Source organism: Panthera leo, chromosome B2 (genome assembly GCF_018350215.1).
Source record: "Panthera leo isolate Ple1 chromosome B2, P.leo_Ple1_pat1.1, whole genome shotgun sequence".
In the NCBI taxonomy this organism is placed as follows: domain Eukaryota; kingdom Metazoa; phylum Chordata; class Mammalia; order Carnivora; family Felidae; genus Panthera; species Panthera leo.
In genome coordinates this window covers 35,660,988-35,667,845 of record NC_056683.1, presented here as the reverse complement: position 1 = coordinate 35,667,845, position 6,858 = coordinate 35,660,988, and positions in this window count along the sequence as shown.

The window sequence follows — 6,858 nt, the reverse complement described above, 5'->3', positions numbered from 1 at the left end:
ATGCTTGGGGCACCTGGGTGGTTCAGTTGGTTAAGTGTCTGACTGACTTCAGCTCAGATCGTGATCTCACAGTCCATGAGTTCGCTCTGTGCTGACAGCTCAAAGCCTGGAACCCGCTTCTGATTCTGTGTCTCCCTCTCTCTCTGTTCCTCCCCAGCTTGTGCTCTGTCAATCTCTGTCTCTCAAAAATAAATGAATGCTAAAAAAAATTTTGTTTTAAATAAAATAATGCTTAATTTGTTCCTACTGTTGCAGCTGGAGATTGAGAAAGAATGGGAGATTAGGGGTCCATAAAGATATACTCAAAAATGAACAGTTCTTATAAATATATTATTTAATAACATTTTAAATTAATATACTATGAGAATATACACATAAGAACAGAACATTTATATATATATATATATATATATATATATATATATATATATATATATATAAATACACATAATTTTTTTTCAATTAACATACAATGTTATACTCAGTGCTCATCATGGTAAGCATACTCTTAATCCCCTTTATCTGTATCAATCCCCCCATCCACCTCCCCTCTGGTAATGATCAGTTTGTTCTCTGTAGTTAAGGGTCCATTTTTTGGTTTGTCTCTTTTTTTTCCTTTGTTCTTTTTGTTTCTTAAATTCCACAGATGAATGAAATCATATCCTATTTGTCTTTCTCTGACTTATTTCACTTAGCATTATACTCTAGATCCACCCATGTTGTTGCAAATGACAAGATTTCATTCTTTTTTATGGCTAATATTCTATTGCTGAGTAATATTCTACACCACATATATTCATATACACCACATCTTCTTTATCTATTCATCTATCAATGGCTACTTGGGCTGCTTCCATAATTTGGCTATTGTAAATAATGCTGCAATAAACATAGGGGTACATATATCTTTTTGAATTAGCGTTTTTGTATTCTTTGGGTAAATACCCAGTAGCGAAATTATTGGATCATATGGTAATTCTATTTTTAACTTTTTGAGGACCTCCATGCTGTTTTCCACAGTGGCTGCAAACTTCCACAGTTTGCATTGCCACCAACAGTGCATGACGGTTCCCTTTTTTCTACATCCTTGCCAACACTTGTTTCTTGTTTTTAATTTCAGCCATTCTGACAGGTGTGAGGTGATATCTCACTGTGGTTTCAATTTGCATTTCCCTGATGGTGAGTGATGTTGAGCATCTTTTCACGCGTCTGTTGGCCATTGTATCTCTTCTTTGGAAAAATATCTGTTCATGTCTTCTGCCCATTTTTAAATTGGATTACTTGTGGGGGGGTTTGGTGTTGACTTGTATAAGTTCTTTATATATTTTGGATGCTAACCCTTTATTGGATTTGTTATTTGCAAATATCTTCTCCCATTCAGTAGGCTGTCTTCTAGTTTTGTTGACTGTTTCCTTGCTGTGCAGCTTATTTTGATGCAGTCCCAACAGTTTATTTTTGCTTTTGTTTCCTTTACCTCAGAAGATATATCTAGAAAAATGTTGCTATGGCTGATGTCAGAGAAATTACTGCTTGCACTCTTTTCTAGGATTTTTATGGTTTCAGGTCTCTCACATTTAGGCCCTTAATCCATTTGAATGTATTTTTGTGTATGGTGTAAGAAAGTGGTCCAGTTTTCCCAATACCATTTGTTGAAGAGACTTTTTCCCATTGCATATTCTTGCCTCCTTTGTCGAAGATTAATTGACCATATAATTCTGGGTTTATTTCTGGGCTTTCTATTCTGTCCCATTGATCTATGCATCTGTTTTTGTGCCAGTACCATACTGGCTTTGATTACTACAGCTTTGTAGTGTAACTTGAAATCTGGGGCTGTGATACCTCCAATTTTGCTCTTGTTTTTCAAGATTGCTATGGCTATTTGGGGTCTTTTGTGGTCCTATACAAATTTTAGGGTTATCTGTTCTTAAATGAATTTCTATGTCATAAATTATAAATTTCTTAATTATTAAATTTATTGTACACATATAATGGCAATAAACGATTTTATAAATAAAAATATTACATTTAAGAAAAGCGTCCAAGATTATTTCCATAAAGGAGAGTGCTCATAGGGCAAATCCCATCATTTCATTTTGGGATGAGGACATCCATGTTTGGTTGTAGAACTGTTCCCGCCTTTAAATATTAAATCCACACATCAGTTCTCTCACTTCTAGCTCTTTCCTTCACATCCAATTCCTTGACTTTGCAGATACCTACTCCGGGCTCTAAACTCATCTACTTTCTACATGCCACCTCCCTGCTTTCTTCATTTTCCACTCCAATCAGTCTTGAATCCAAGGTCATCCCCTCTTCATCCCCATGACACCCTCTTATCAAAATCCCAACCCTGAATCCATGCAGCTCCATTTTCTCCAGACAGAGGAAGCTGAGCCATGCCAGGCTAAAACCACACAAAAGTACCTACTGGTGCCACAAGACATCCAGGTACACGCCTTGTCCACACACAGCCCAGCAGTTATTTCAAATCTTCTCCATCTTCTTCCAATATCCAATCTCAACACTTCCCCTTTCCTTCACTCTAGTCAGAGATCCTTTCCAACTTCATGAAATACATCAAAACCATCATTAGAAAAAGCCCTCAACTTCTCTCTACCATATTTTCAGACTTTTCTCTCCAACTGCATCCTTTTTTCTTCTTCTTCCCTTGAAATATTTCTCACTCACTTCCTAATGCAGAGCAAATGGTTGTTTTGCCCCCACCACGTCACTAAAACTGCTCTTCCAATGACCTCCTAGTTGCTAAACCCATTGGTATTTTCAGTTCTTATCTTACTTGACCAACAGCAACCTTTAGCCCTGTTAACCACTCCCAAATTCCTGAAATGTTGCCTTGCTGTACTAGTCAGTGTTCTCCAGAGTAACAGAGCCAACAACAGGATATAGGGAGGTAGGTAGGCAGGCAGATAGATAAATTGATTGATTGATTGACTGAGTATAAGGAAATAGCTCATGTGATTATGGAGGCTGACAAATCCCAAGGTCTGCTGTTGGCAAGCTGGAGACTCAAGACAGCTGACAGTGTAATTCCAGTCTGAAGGCCTGCAGGCTAGAGACCCAGGAAGGGCTGATGTTTCAGTCTGAGTCCAAAGGCAGGAAAAGAAAACCCATGTCCCAGCTCAAGGAAGTACAGCAGGAGGAAAGTCCTTCTCACTTACCAGGTCAGCGTTTTGTTCTATTCAGCTGATTTGATGAGGATTCCCACATTGGACAGGGCAATCTGCTTTACTCAGTGCACTGATTCAAATGTTAACATCATCCAGAAGCACTCTCACAGGCACTCAGAATAGCGTTTGACTGAATGTCTGGTACCTTGTGGCCCAATCAAGTTGACACACAAAATTAACCATCACATTTGCCCTCTGAGATACGTCACCATTTACTTCTCCTACCTTTTGCCTACTACCCTTTCTTGGTCTCTGTAGGTGGCTCCCCTTGTAGGTCAGTGGTCCTCAGCGTTCTGTTTGGGGTATTTTCCCCTTCAGCCTACTCTCCCTGGGGGATTTTATTCTCTCTTATGATCCCAGTAACCATCTGTACACATTTGTATTACTAGCCAGGTCTCACCTCTGAGCTCTCAGCTCTATGTTGGGAAGCCTTGAAGTCCTCATGAGTCACATCATGTTGTCCATCCCAGAGCAATAGCTGTCTCATGTCCTGATGTGGGTGGCAATTTCATAAGATCATTTGATGGGGCATTTTTGTCACAAGTGTCAACCACAATGCTTACTTGAGTACACTTAACACATGGATTTTTCCACAGCTGTGTGTGAAAGGTCTTAAATCAACAGCTCTTCTGCTCCAGCACTTATGGTTTCCCAGTTTGTAAATATTTATCTTGACAGCCAATTTAGTGGATGTTGGAATGGCTGTAGCTCTGATACCATGTAGTATGCTTCTTGCCTTCGGGTATCATGATAAATTCTCAAATCCCGCCTGATAACAGTTGAATTCCTCAAAGCAGCTATCGAGGCCTACTTTAATGACTTCCAACCATTGCTCTGGAAGATAATGTCCAGAAGATTATGTGGCAGAAAAATTTAAATGTGTGTGGTCCATGGAGGGGAGTATATAATTAGCATGTGTAGGGACTTTGTAGTCACTTCATGCAATTTTCTTTTCAGCATTTTCAAATTCAACAATCCCCAAAAATAAATTCATGCTTGACTAGTATCTTCCCCCAAATATTTTCCTCTTCCTGAGTTATTTCCAAGGCAGAAACCCAGTCATCACCCTTAACTCCAGGATCTCCCTCATCCCCACAACCAATCAATCAGAAGTCTTGCTCAATACACCTGCTAAATATCTGTGAAATCTTCCACTTCTCCCCACCCACACTACCAATGCCTTACTTAATTCAGGCCATCTAACCTCTTGTGTGGATTATTGGAATTGCTTAAATGGCCTCCCTGGATACCCTCTGTCTTCCCCACTCTAACCTACCCTCCACACAGCAACCAAACTGATCTTCCCAAGACAGAGGAAAATGTCACTCCCCCCAATTATAACCTCCAATGATTGCTCACTGTTCTTAGGATAAAACTCCATAATAGGGGCTGATCACTTCAGCCGCATTTTCTCCTTTCCACTAATTTGTGTGCCCTTGAGCAAGCGAGTTAACTTCTTATTGCCTCCATTTTCTCATCTATAACATGGAATCATAACAGATTTGTTACAAGAGTTAATTCCTCTAAAGTGATAGTAACAATGTTCAACACATGTTATTGAGATATTGTTAGCCTATATTATTACATCTCTTTAGGAACTCTACAATCCAGCCACACAGAATGCGTTTCACTTCCACAAGAAGGCCATGCTCTCTCTCACCTCCCTGGCTTCCCACTCTGGTCTACCCAGAACACTTCCTTCTCCACCCAACCCCCAGTCCTCTCCTCTCCTCACCCGTAACCTGGTGATCCCTAGTTGTCCTTCAGGTCTTAGCTTAGATATCTAATGCTCTAGAAAGCATTCTATGTCCTTAGTCTGAGCTGGCTGCTCCCTTTCTGTGTTCTCTTGGTTCCCAGTACTATTTCTACTTAAACCTTAACCACCTGTTACTGTCTGTTCTCTAGGACAAGTCCTATAAAGTCAGAGACTGTGGTAATGCTAGAATCTAGCACAGTGCCTGGCACGTAGTAGGTATTCAGTAAGTACTTGTGGAACGAATGAATGCTGAGAACTATCCCAGGGGTTCAGAAGCTAACTTCTTAGAAGGGGTTAGATAACTCCAAAAGGGCAGGGGAAAATGAAAAATCTGGCCCCTCATATTTAGGCAACTGAAGGGGAGGTAACAGAGATTCTGTTTTCCATTTCCCAAATTTCAGGACCTGTTGCAGAAGGGTGAGGAGGTTCTTCAAATGGAAGTAGGAAGATAGCCGTTGCTGCTCTGTGAGGGTTGCACACTTGGAGACAAGATCTCATGACTAGAGACGTTCATTGGGAAATCAGCCTGCTCACAAGGTCAGGCCTTAAGTCGTACCTGGTGGCCTGAGTCAAGGGCACTGCCATCTCCAAAGTCACACCATGCCTGGGAAGGATTCTTCCAAAAATCATTAGGATGCTACCTAGGACAACCTGTGCCCGTGCTGCAAGAAACCAAAGCTGGCTTATAATCCCAAGAGGGAGGACTAATATCCAGATTCGTGTGGCTCAGGATGAAGTGCAGTTCACACCACCCAGCAACAAGGCTCCAGCCCTGGAGAGATGCCCAGTACCCCAGCCACGGTGCCTATTCCCAATCACTGTTAAAGGACTCCTGTAGGAAGATGGTTTGAGTAAGCATGATGGGGCATACTGACTGATGGCCCTGCTGAGGACTGAGACTCTGCTGCTGTTGATTACATCCCTGTCCTCCACCAAGCACCCAACTGCATTCAATGGCTATGAGAACGCAGGTCATTAAAGAAGTGGGGATGCAGCGGGTGGTGTAGCCTCTGTCTTCTCCCTGGACCTCTGGGATTAGGCCTAGGCCCCTATGGTTACGGGACTGATGGTCAGCAGCCATTTTGTTGAGAAACTGGAGATTCTTAAAGTGTCAGTGATTCCAAAGATGACTAAGTGTGGCCTAGAGTAGTGGGGAGGGCCGTTCTGCCTCTGCACGCACACCACTACCCTCCTGGAGCAATTCTAGAGAACCAGGAAGGAGACAGCACCCTTGGCCTGACCAGTGGCTTTTTCACCAGAAACTGGGAAGATCTGGAGTGAGAAGGCCTTCGGAATCAACCATGTTGGGAGGTGCCAGTGACGTTTTGGTAAATATTTTAACTGGCTATGCCAGCGGGGGCGAGGGCTCTGATTTGTGGCATTTTGCCAATTTCCATGGTATAAATAATCCCACCGTGACTGATTTCAGACTACCAAACATGACGTCGCTGAATGTAGAATTAGGAACAGACGCACACAATCAGCTCCTGAGAGCCAGGGCAGCACAGGGAGAAGCCTGCGTAAGGAGGTGAGGAACCAAGAAGAGCTACAAGGTCAGGAGAGTCCTCACAGCTAGGCATAAACTCACAAAGGCACATGTCCTGAAAATCTGCCCACTATCACCCACCAACTAGGTTAAGTTTGGTGTCAATGCTCACTTCAGAAACATTTGGCTGTGCCTATCTGGGCTGAAGTAGTGTCACCTGAAGCTCCCTCAGTGGTCACCCAGGTGACTGCCTGCATAGAACTGTGGTCGTCTTAGGTAGTTCAGAGGGGGTTCTTCAGGGCCTGCCTTCCATGCTGTGACGGCCCAAACTTGCCTAGAGATGCCCTTGAAGGCCCCTTGAAAGAGCTGGTCCCTACATCCTAAGGGGTGGTAAATAGATGGAGGACCCTCTGGTCCTCCCAGACCCC